Below are 11,652 nucleotides of genomic sequence, written 5' to 3'. Positions count from 1 at the left end.
GCTGAGGGAACCTGACGCTGAGGGAACCTGACGCTGAGGGAACCTGACGCTGAGGGAATCTGCCCAAACTTCAATATGTGACGAGTTGGGAGTGAGAATGTGTTGGAAGGAAAGAGGAGATCAGCTGCACACACAGGCTATAAATGAGATACAGGTGATCGGCAACAAGAGACCGTGATCGGCGATCATCGATTATACACTTTTTCACGGAAATCGGCCGATTATGATCAGCGGCCGATCGATAGGCACTCCTCTATCACCAACGGAAGAATTCAAAGGGAGCGATTGATCAGAGATCATATTGATCTGCTGGGAAATATTGATGATGGTTTATTAGCGTTTAGATTCATCCAGACTGATCACCCTGGAGCTCCGAGCAAAACTTAAAGAAGGAGCCGTGCGGTACCGGTACCGGTACCGGTCCAGCTGCAGTCATCCTTCAGTTGAGCTGCCCGTTTTGTGAATGCGCCTTATGGACAGAAAGCATCTCTATTCTGTAAATGTACAACTTGTACACATGATTCTACTATTTAGTATAGACGTCCACATTCCCACTCAAAGTACTTTCTGACACGCTGTCATTCTTTAAATCCCAGCTGGACATGCTTCTGTTCTAATAGGCATTAGAACGATCTCTTTATTTATTTATTTATTTATTTTATTTAAAATGTATTATTTTAATTGTTTTTTGTGAGGTGAACTTGTGCCCTGAAAGCACATTTACATAAAATATAGAATTATTATTATAAATACTTATACTGCTACAAAAAATGACGTTGCCATGGTTACTGCTTCACTGGTGGCAGACTTATGAGTATTTATAATAATTTACATATATGTAAATTATTAAATACATATATGTATTTAACGGTGGCGACAGGGCGGCACAACAGCTGCGCTCTATTTCCCGCAAATTAGGATTTATAAAGAAAAGGTACACGTGGTTTTATGCATCCGATTTTTTTTGTGCGCCGCACTTTTCTAAATGTTTCCGTAGCCAAGTTTTAGTGTGAAAACTGAGCACTATTTTATGCATAAGACTCCAGTTACGCCTATGTTGATGTTAGGGAATAAAACTTTTTATATATTATGTGTGTTAATGTCGTTAAATTTACAAAATCTCTGTTAGCCTTCATAGCGGGGCTGAACACATCAAGCACTGTAGCTAATATTAGCTGGYATTTTGACGGCGGACATAAATACAGCATTCTACCTTCTCTCCTTCACAATAAGAGCATACATTCTGGTGTGAAATATATCCACCACAGTATAGTAATATTCTATTCACAAATATAAACGGTAACATGTCTATCTAACTTGTGAAATATTATCCCCCGAAATCTCACATCAACAGTTCATTGATATGAACAATAATATGTGGCAGTGCTGAGGCTTCTGCTACAGTCAGTAACAGCTGGAAGGAACCAAACACACCCAGCTCAACACTTTCATTCTATTGGCTGAGAGGTTTCTTGCCGACTGTGCCGACAAGGCAGTTCCATGATTTGTAAGCAGCAGAGACTAAGTCTGATCACAAGGAGAAGATTTGAGTACAATCATTACAAGTTTTGAGGAGAAAGACATGAAGTCCTGCTTTCAAAATAAAAATGTAAGCCAAAGTATTAAAAGTTTTGAGAACAGAAATCCTTCTTTCAGATTGAACATGTGTGCTCTAGGATTATGGCAGATAAATTTCCCCATAGACAGAATCATTGCTTGATTGTTCATTATTACATGCATTTCTTCAGGACCCTTCAAAAATGTAATATTAGCCTTAGTATGAGCAATAAATTACAGTACATAGTAATATGTGTAATATAATATGTTGTATATATTTGTTCTTTGTGAAATGTTTCAGGAAAACATGACATAACATGACATAACTTTTAATCAATTCAAACATCGTGCCTCACCTCATCAGAACTTAGAGTATTTGTTTAAACAAGATAATAAAGCAGAGTTCAAATGTTGTAACAACAGCACCTTGTTATTTGAGAAAATTACATTTGGATCTCAATATGAAATGTTGAAGCTGAAGAAGCCTGAGATATTACATGTAAAGACACATTATTACAATGTCTTATTTGTTTTTGTTCCTCTGTCATCTGTCCAAACAAATATTGGTCAGTCAAAGGTTAACCCTACCTATTATTTTCTTGCTTATTAAAGACGTGAAAAAACATACCAATATGCATAACATGTTCTGTAATTAAATAAAAATGAAAAAACTTTATAGAATAAATGTGCATTACTCTTCAGATGTAACAAAGTCCTACCTGCTGCTCTCTTGAATTAACAGTCAAGATCTGTCAAGTATTTCTTAAGTCTTCTGCATTTGATGATTTGTTGAGTCATGTTTGAGCAGAAGTGGTTTCTTCTTCTGCTGCTTCTATCTGATGGAGGTTGTACTGTGTCATCATCTCATGTTTGACAAGAACCGGCTCAGTGGAGTGTGATGAGGTGGCAATTTACAAAAAACTGCAACAACACAGGTAAACAGGAAAACTTCAAGGAAAACCTGTGTATATTAAACGTATTTTATAATTATTTTGTATATGTTAAACATAAACTCTGAAACAGAACTGTAKGTGAGGTAGAGTCTTCCTTCAGGTCTTATGTGCCACTTTATTCCCAAATGTAGTTTATTCCCTGTTGGATCTCTTGATACCAAAGTGGCAGCATTACAGACAACACAGCATTCAGTATCTAGAATCCCACAGTTGCACTTAAATTGTGCTGGTTTTATGCTGGTCCAGGTTTTGATATGTTATGCCACTGTCAGCATAAAAGGTTTGACAGAAAACTCACCATTTTGTCATCCAGATAGACAAAATGGCTCATAAACTAAGATGCAGCAGTTTCTTTAGGTTTGGCAGACAAAATACTCCCAGCCTGTGTAGGTGCAGCCCCTGGTTATAAACCATGCTCTGAAGGCCCTTTAATATTTACAAAATATTTACAAGGTTGGTTGTATGTACATAGAAAATATAAGTGAGAAACTTGTATTATTGTTTTTGTACATTTTTGATCCGAGTGATTATATAGATGCGGGGAGAGGATACTGTTGTGAGAAAMAATGAGAAAAACAGAAAGCCGAAGCTTTTCTGGACGGGACTTATGTTCTTACATAAATGTATTCTTGTTTGATCAATTATCTCATTAGTTTAAAGACTGTATTGAATAGGTTAACGAGGGAAAGTGAACTCAACAGAGAGAGAGAGAAAGAGCGGAACAAGGGGATGATGGGAAGGAGAAGGGAGAAGAACGCRGGAGCCGACAAGAGGAAGCTGATGGAGACGATAATGCGAGCAGAGGTTGAGGTGGAGCGAAAACTGGACTGTTTTATGCACGTTCTGCACAAAAACCTCGGTGGGTAGGAAACCCGGAGAAGTGATTTGTAGTGAAGAACTGCGGCTGATCCGAGGTGGCTAGAGGAACGTGTCAACATGGCGGCGCTAGCTTTAGCACGATGGAGGAGGAGCCCTGCAGCTCGTGTGACGGAGTCCTAAGAGAAATTGGACTCGCAAAGCAACCTTGACGGAGAGGCTGTCGGCTGAGCGAGCAGGTCGGAGTCAGTTTTGTTGCTTGAACGGAGAGAAGAGGATTGTCGTAACGACGTCGCACCCGAGCTTCATCAGGCCTGCAACGAAAACTTGGACCGGTACCGGACAGTGTGAGTGTGTGTGAGAGTGTGTGTGGGCCCATGTGTGATATTGTGTTTAAAACTTTAAATTCCGGTAAATGTATGGAGTTCTGTTAATGACTAAAGTTGAATTCTGGTTATATGGAAACAATAGTTCAAAAGAAGGGTTTTTCATAAAAACGATTTATTTTCCCAAGTTCTTATTAAAAGAAACCATTCAGTTAGCTGGTTCTGGAGTTATTAATGTTACTTATAATGTGTGTATGGTAATTGGACGGGTAAGGATTTACTCAACATAGGTAAACCTGCGTGGTATCTACCAGAACTTAACGAACCCAAATAGCCACCCGGCCAGTGAGTTTAGGTTCATGGCGGACAGAGCAGTGAAAGCTACATATGTGAGCCACTTGGACCTAACAAATAAGAGCCCACTCATATTTTCAGCTCAACTGAAAATCAGGAAGAGGTTTGCAGTTGATTGCGCTCATGGAGGCAAAAATGCACAAGTTTACACACTAGAAGAGGATAAGAAAAAACAATAGWRAGGATGAAGTGATTTCTCATCAGAACATTAACACAATCATTGAAACACTTCATCATCATGGGATTGACAGTAGGACAGTAGTCATTCTGTGTTGAAATTGTGGATTTTTTGGGCACTGGAATGATGATGACCATCTTGAAGTAGGACAGAATGATTTGCGAATTGTTAAATATGTCAGTGAGTGTGTGAGAAAGTTGGTCAGCACAGTTCTTGAGAACGTTTTCAGGACCTGCTGCTTTATGTTGAATCTTCTCAAGGTCCTCTGAACATCAGCTGTCTCCTGTCTGAGTATTTTTCATTATTTTCATTATTTGGTTTTTGACAAGTGGTCTGACCCGGAAGTCCTTTCTGTTTGCTGTACAAAAACAGTTTGTTTTTTCGTTTGAAATGGAAACTGAAAAAACGGAAATAGACTCGTTTTGTTGTTTTCCGTTTAAAAAACCAAAATCGGAAATTGGATTTTTTTGCTCGTTATTCGATTTCCCATTTAGTGCACAAAACGAAAATGAAAAGCTGTCAATTTCGATTTTCATTATTTGGTTTTTGACAAGTGGTCTGACCCKGAAGTCCTTTCTGTTTGCTGTTCAAAAACAGTTTGTTTTTGTAAACTGTCCAAATCGGCATGTAATTAATTTGATCATGACACCTTCACATAGAAAGCCTTATACTCCGACTTTGGTTTGTATATGAAGCTAATGGCTTCTAAATGAAGCTTCCGATTCAGTAAATGTCTAAAGGGCTAGTCCGCCCAATTGTTTTTACCAACCTTTAATCTGCTCATCATGGGATTGAAAAGGGATTAAAAAGACTCTTAAACCGCGACTAGAACATTCCACCCTGTAGTTTTTCCTTTCTGAATAGCATTAGCATACCAATTATAATCCGGTATGTTATGAACAAGCAGGCAAAAAATGTTATCCAAAATATTAAAATGTTATCTATTTCTACCAGGTAGGAGATGTTTGAAATAATGTGCCAATTAGATTATTAAAAGCTTTACTAAATATTTGTCTACGGAAGAGAATTTGGGAAAGAAAACAGATCATCATTCTGACTTTAATCTAAAAAATTATCTTGCACATCAGTTGGTGTTAGAAAAATGTTTTAGGCCCCTTATTCTCTTCTGTGGTTTAACACCACACAATATTTTTTCACATTTTTATAAGTGAAGTATGACTGTCCAATTAGACATGAAAACCTTTGTCCCCTTCATGAGACTATTTACTTATAACTTATTGGTCTCAACTGACTAAACATAATGAACAACTTTTGAGTTGATTCTTTCTTAGCACTGGATGTATAAGCAAGAAACCAAAGAATTATTTCATATTTCATTTGTATCAATCTATATGTAGCCAGAGCTTTAAACTCAAATCTTACAAAATAAACAGACAAAATGTTTTCATAAAAATGTATTTATTACAATAACATACAAGCAGATATTCAGCCAATGTTTGGGGAATCATGAAAAAATATTCCTATAATTTATGTATATAAAAGATGAGACAGTGAAGAAGACGATGTCAGGAGGAGGAAGAGGATCACTGGAAGATTCTGGGAAGCTGCATCCAAAGCTGAAGCTGAGGCTTCTTCTCCTAAGAGCCGCCTGTATGAAACAATGAAAAATATTTTTTAAAAGTTCACACTGCACGTAAGAAGCCAATCGAAGGGAAGAATATATTTAACACACAAATAATATGAATTTACAAACTGCAAAAAAATCAGAGGAAGGGAATATTAGTAATTGGTATTGGAAGAGAACTTCCATGTTGAACCCACATGTGCAGAAAACACTCTGGAGACGGGTAAAGGTGATTTATTAAATACAATGAAAACAAGAAAATATACAAGATGATCCGGGGCTGGTGCTCGTCTTGATGATTCAGGGTCTCTGGATGTAAATGAGATAGATTAGGGGCGTTCAATGGTCGTGGGAAAATTCAGTCCAGCAAGAAATCTACTTGTTWTGAGCTTAGTCTGAGCTCGGGGAGGATGTCCCGTGAGGATCCGGGGCTGCAGGCTGAGAGGGGGCGAACAGGTGAGTGGGGGGTCGATCTCAGAGAGGAGCCGGGAGGGAACCCGGCCGAGGAATAGCCACAGGCAGGACTGAGAGCTGGTCTCAGAACTAAAGGTCACCGATGGGTACAACCCGCGGGGTCTGGAGGAGCTGATGTTCAAAGAGCTTAGGGCTTCGCAGGAGGATACCATCTCAGGCTAACACTCTGGCACAGGAGTGTCGGCGGCTCCGTCCTGATAAACTCCTCCAAACAAGGGTAAGTGGCAGCAGGTGTGCAGGTGGACCGCTGCAGGTCCACGCCCTCCCGAAGGTCCCTGGGCGCCCCCTGGTGGAGAAAAACTAGAGATGCCCCAGCCAGCCTTCCCCAGATCCTAACAAGAACAGTGTCAATGTTTAGAAGATACTAACATCTTCAGAAGTGTCGAGCTCTCCAGAGAGGAATATTATATTTCGACACAAGTATCAAACAGTATCTATGCAAACTCATTAAACTCTAAATGTCACACTTTGAGACGCTACGATCAGATATCAAGCAGCAGAACACGACAAGGTGAGATCAGGCCGCGGTTAGCGGGGTAAACACTCCACCCGGCCGCTGAGCCTGGAGCTGCCTACCACATGTGCCTGGTGTTTGCTGACTCATGGAAAAATTGCTGAATTTTCTGAGCATAGGCACATTTTGCAGCTCTGATGACGGGGTTCAGGTTGGCTCTGGCTGACCTGAGCACCTCTCTGTTCCTACATTTAAAAGCAGAGTTTTGTGCCTTCAGCATCTTACGCTGAAGCCATCCAGGGTTTCTGATTTGCCCTTGTGATGATGATCTTCCATGCACTTCAGAATGACACTGATTCGGCATACTCCTCAACATTGGTGTTTTCAGTTGCAGCTTCCCTGAACACATCACAGTCTGCATTCAGAACAGAATATGCAGGAATTAACATTATGGAGAGATGGACTGATGAGTGGGGTGCTACCTTGAATGCTGCCTTGTGTAGGCTCTATCCAGTGTATTTCAGCCTCTGGTTGTAAACTCTACATGCTGATGGAAATGAGGGAGAACTCTCTTATTGAAGTCTCCAGCAAAAATGAAAACACCCTCTGGATGAATAGTTTGCAAGTCAATGATGAAACTGCAGAGGACACCCTGAGTCTCCTTAATGTTGGCACTAGGGGGGGATATAAACAGCAATGATGATGATGCTTAATTCCTTGGGCATATAGAAGGGTCTGCATTTTATGGTCAGAAACTCGATGACTGGAGAGCAATGAGATGAGGCCACGTTGGGATTATTGTACCAGCTGTTATTACTGTAGATGCAAACCTCATACCCTCTGGTTTTACCACTGAGAGCGCTGCTCCCATCATTCCCACAATGTTGATGGCATCATCGGAAATAGAGGAGTTTAGCCATGTCTCAGTTAGAATTATGGCAAAGCAGTTACTCATCTCATGATTTGATGTTATAATCCAGCTTTAAGTAGTCAATTTTGTTCTCCTGAGACCAAACGTTAGTGAGCAAGATAAATGGAAGTGGCGTTCTCCAAGGTTTACACTTCAGCTTCGCGGTTAGTCCTCCCCAGCTGCTGCGCTGGTGGTTTCTTTCACAGCGCCTCCATTACTTCCAGGTAGGGTACTGGCACTGGTGGTGGCTTTTAGTGCTTTGTCGGCCACTGGATCTGGCTGGCATAATTGTCCAGAGTTTCCAGAATTTCAGTGTCCACTATCGGTAATATGCAGGATATGCGCAATTTTAAGATAAACTAACAATCATATTACATTATTATGCCGGAGCATTTCTCTACCCAGTACAAATGTCTTTTCATGCCTCGGTTTTTTTTTTTGTTCCTAGAAATATAAAAAAAATTGGGGCCCTGTCACTTACAAAATTCATCGTTTTGTTTTTAGTAGTAAAAATTCTAGGGCTGAAACGATTCCTCGAATGATTTGAGTACCTCAATTCAGTCATCCATCATGATCATGTCTGGGTTTTTGTTGCTTTTTGTGGACTGAAGGGTATCTTTAAATGACTGGCCTGGAGTGAGGCAGCCTTTCTCCTCCCAGAGCTGCTTCCTGGTTGCGGGTGGCTGTGCTTCAGATGTGCAGCTTTAGGGATTAGAGAAAAAATTAATTTCATATCATCCCTGTCTCAACAAATGTGTGGCGAAGCACACCGTGACGTTATATAGTTGGTAAATGAGTGTGTTATGAACGACAGTGTCAAATTCCGTCRMTATAAATGGCTAAGGTGAGAGTTCATCTAATAAACTAACTGAAGATGAGTACATAAATTAAAAGCTGTATGTACAGACAGTGTTAAGTGTATTTGTGAACCTGCCTCTTTATTTTTAAACTCAATACAATTTCAGATGTTTTTCATCAGTTTAACTTAGAAAGTGAGCTATTATTGTTACAAATTAGTTTTCTAAACTACAGGAAAGTTATTGTTAGGGATTCTCAAATATGAAAAATTGGACTGACGTTGATATGTGAGAGTAACACTGCTATTATCTAAGATTTACCAATGTTTAACTTTATAATTTTATCCGATTACTTGATTAATCGTAAGAATAATAGATAGAATATACGATTACTAAAATATTTGTTTACAACAGCCCTAACCACCCCTCCCAGATCAAAAAGCACTCATCCATATTTGCACTGTTCACCCCCCCTGGAGCTGCATGAACTGGTTTGACGTGACGGGGACAGAAGTCAGTAGAAGACGAGAACGACTGGCCGTTACTACGCTGCTAGATAGGCCAGGTTTTCAAAAACAGGTACAACAGACTGGGTAACAAAATAAAGTAAAGAAAAATGCAACAGAAATCCTAAAGATCTAAAATCTTTATAAAATAATAATAAAGAACATCCTTCTGTCTTGACTGGAGCCAGTCCACACAGTTTTACCTTAGCTTGCATTTAAATGACCAATATCTGTTGCCATGTCCCTCCTGACCCGCCGTCCCCTAAGTGAAATTAAAAGGGGCCATTAAAGCTGTACGTATGTAACTTTTACAAAACATATTTTTTACATATTTGTTAAAACTGTCGGACTTGTTGTAATAGTATGAATCTGGAAATGTATTTCCTCTGTCTCCCAGTGCTCTCTAGAAACAACCAATCAGAGGCAAGAGGTGAGTTTTAGTGCTGTCAATCTCAATCTCAATTGGCTGTTCATACCTCAAAGGGTATRGACTCTCACTCGAGATCAGGGACCACCTTGAGCAACAGGGACTATCTTTTATGGTTGGTGTATGCGGTGTGCTCCAGGGCGCCACCTCTTGGTTTGTATGTGCTGAGTGTGTTGCGTAGAATATGACTGGTTATGTAGTTAAGTTTACTGTTAGTAATTACTTCAAGTGAACTTATTCCACTACACCTCTGTTAAGGAATCCATGCTTTGTTATGTTAATCAGTTTGTATACGTACATATGTACGGTAAAGTTATTGTCAGTAAATTGGTTTTCATAGAGTTATGAATAAATCATGTATTTTATGTCACTTGTTTGTTCTGGTGGGGTTTGCAACTGAAAGAAAGAAAAAACAGTGGCTGGTGAAATGTCTGAGTGTCCAGCAGAAAATGTTTCATTTACATCCCTGTACACATCAGTACTAAAAGTCTGATGTATAATCAGATCTTTAGTATGTTTTCTGTAACATATAAAATGAATGATTTTATATGTTACATTTATTATGTAACATATATTTTCTGCACCTTTCTCATTTTGTTCAGGGTTACATGTAGCATTTGCATGTAACCCTGAAATCTGTGTGTCAGATTCCAATTTCATCATATGGAATCTGACAAATACTGCAAATATTCACCACACAGGAGTGTTTGCATAGTTAAAGGGATTGTTTAGATTTTTGGATGTAGGGTTCTATGAAATAGTTACCTGCAGAATATAGAAATCAAATTGAACTAAGTTTGCTAAAAAGCAAGACACTCTAAACCAGTGGTTCTTAACCTGGGTTTGATCGAACCCCAGGGGTTCGGTGAGTCAGAATAAGAAGGGTTCAGTAAATGCGCATATGAAACTGGGGGGTTCGGTAACTCAAAAAAGGTTAAGAACCACTGGTCTAAAGACTAAAGAGAAAATTAGCCCAGGGCCCTTATCAGACCAGTTTGGCATTGAAATGTTACATTTTCATAAAAGTCTGAGTAAACATTTTATGAATTGATTTAGGACATCTATAGTTTGTATGAGAACCATTGTATTATTTTGCTGCTTTCTCATCTGTGAGCGTGATACTATGGAAAACGGTGCTTCTTTCTGCTGATTGCATCAGTCAGTTTGATCTACTGAAACTCATGTGTCCGATGACATTTCAAAACCACGAGGCAGAAGAAAGAAGTGATAACCACACCATGAATGACGAGGCTTTTTCTTAGGAAATATGAGGACATCTGTATGAGCCAGAATATTCTGAAGAACAGCTGTTGGTCTCAGCCAGAACAGCTGATAGATTAGATTTAATATCATCACCTGCTGACTTCAATTACTGTTGTGAGGGAGACATAAAAAGGACAAAGTTGAAAGTCTATCCGGCAACCATACCGGCATGTCACACTTAGTCTGTATCACTAGCAATGCAGAGTCACCTTCCTCGCTAATACATCTACACAGGTTTTGAGAAATCTAACCCTAATCCTTACCCTGACTGCCAGTCAGTGTTTACCTTCAGGGGTGGGGGGGGAGGAATATCCACTGAGACCGAGATGCGACTCTCCAGATGCTGTCTTCCAAGCTTAGGGGAGGAGGCGAGAGCCTGTTGGAGGGTGGACAGGCAGGCGAGCGGGTTGATCAGGGAGCGATCCAGGAGCGAAGGGGGGCCAGGCAGGAGACGGGAAGCCACTATCAGCATGCAGCTGATGGGGACGCAACTGGGAGGGAAACAGAACCAGCAAAGGTTCGACTCGGACCAGGAACGAGAACTCTGAGAGGAAAGGAAAAACGGACAGGTACGAAGTTACAAACGTGACTGGGACTCACTAATATATGTTACCAGGAAGCTCAGGTACCACTGGATACGTAGAACCATCTGGCATCTGCCACCAGAATCCAGCTCCTATTTAACCGCTCCTCCTGATAAGATGATGAGCTGCAGCTGACCATGCCTGTCTGACACACCCTGCAGGAGAGAAGGTAGGAGACACACACACTCACAGCACTCAGCTCCGTGGATATGACATCTGTTGTTTTTAACTTATCAATACGTTTAATTATGATTCATCTGATGTCCAAGTTGTACTGAATACTTTACTCCAGTGGTCTCCAACCCCCGGTCCGTGGACCAATTGGCAGCGGGCAGCGCCAGAAATAATTCAATATTTCCTTTTTATGTATTATTTGAGTCTGGAGGATCTTTTATTTTGAAAATCCTTTAACCGGATTCTCTCGGTTACTTCCGCGCCAACATTGAGCCCACAAGCAGCAAAATGAGT

The 11,652-nt window shown here is 40.1% G+C and overlaps 1 protein-coding gene and 1 long non-coding RNA gene across 3 annotated transcripts in view; one reads left to right on the top strand and one right to left on the bottom strand.

Moving 5' to 3' along the window:
- Positions 1–11,652, bottom strand: part of spam1 (sperm adhesion molecule 1) — a 29,597-nt gene that overhangs the window by 8,283 nt on the left and 9,662 nt on the right. Inside the window, exon 1 of one of the 2 annotated variants that reach the window (XM_008402570.1) lies at positions 2,277–2,345. The exons of the other annotated variant lie outside the window; for it this stretch is intronic. The gene's annotated coding sequence lies outside the window, so the exon portion shown is untranslated. Of the gene's footprint in view, positions 1–2,276; positions 2,346–11,652 lie in introns of those variants that run through there. 2 annotated transcript variants of the gene reach the window in all.
- LOC103460419 (uncharacterized) overlaps positions 10,951–11,652 on the top strand; it is a 37,043-nt gene continuing 36,341 nt past the window's right edge. The window contains exon 1 of the long non-coding RNA XR_532921.2: positions 10,951–11,353. This is a non-coding gene — a long non-coding RNA (uncharacterized LOC103460419). The remainder of the gene's footprint in view (positions 11,354–11,652) is intronic.

Source organism: Poecilia reticulata, unplaced genomic scaffold (genome assembly GCF_000633615.1).
Source record: "Poecilia reticulata strain Guanapo unplaced genomic scaffold, Guppy_female_1.0+MT scaffold_240, whole genome shotgun sequence".
Classification (NCBI taxonomy): Eukaryota; Metazoa; Chordata; class Actinopteri; order Cyprinodontiformes; family Poeciliidae; genus Poecilia; species Poecilia reticulata.
Note: the sequence above shows the minus strand (reverse complement) of the source record. Positions and strands in the feature narration are given on the sequence as shown.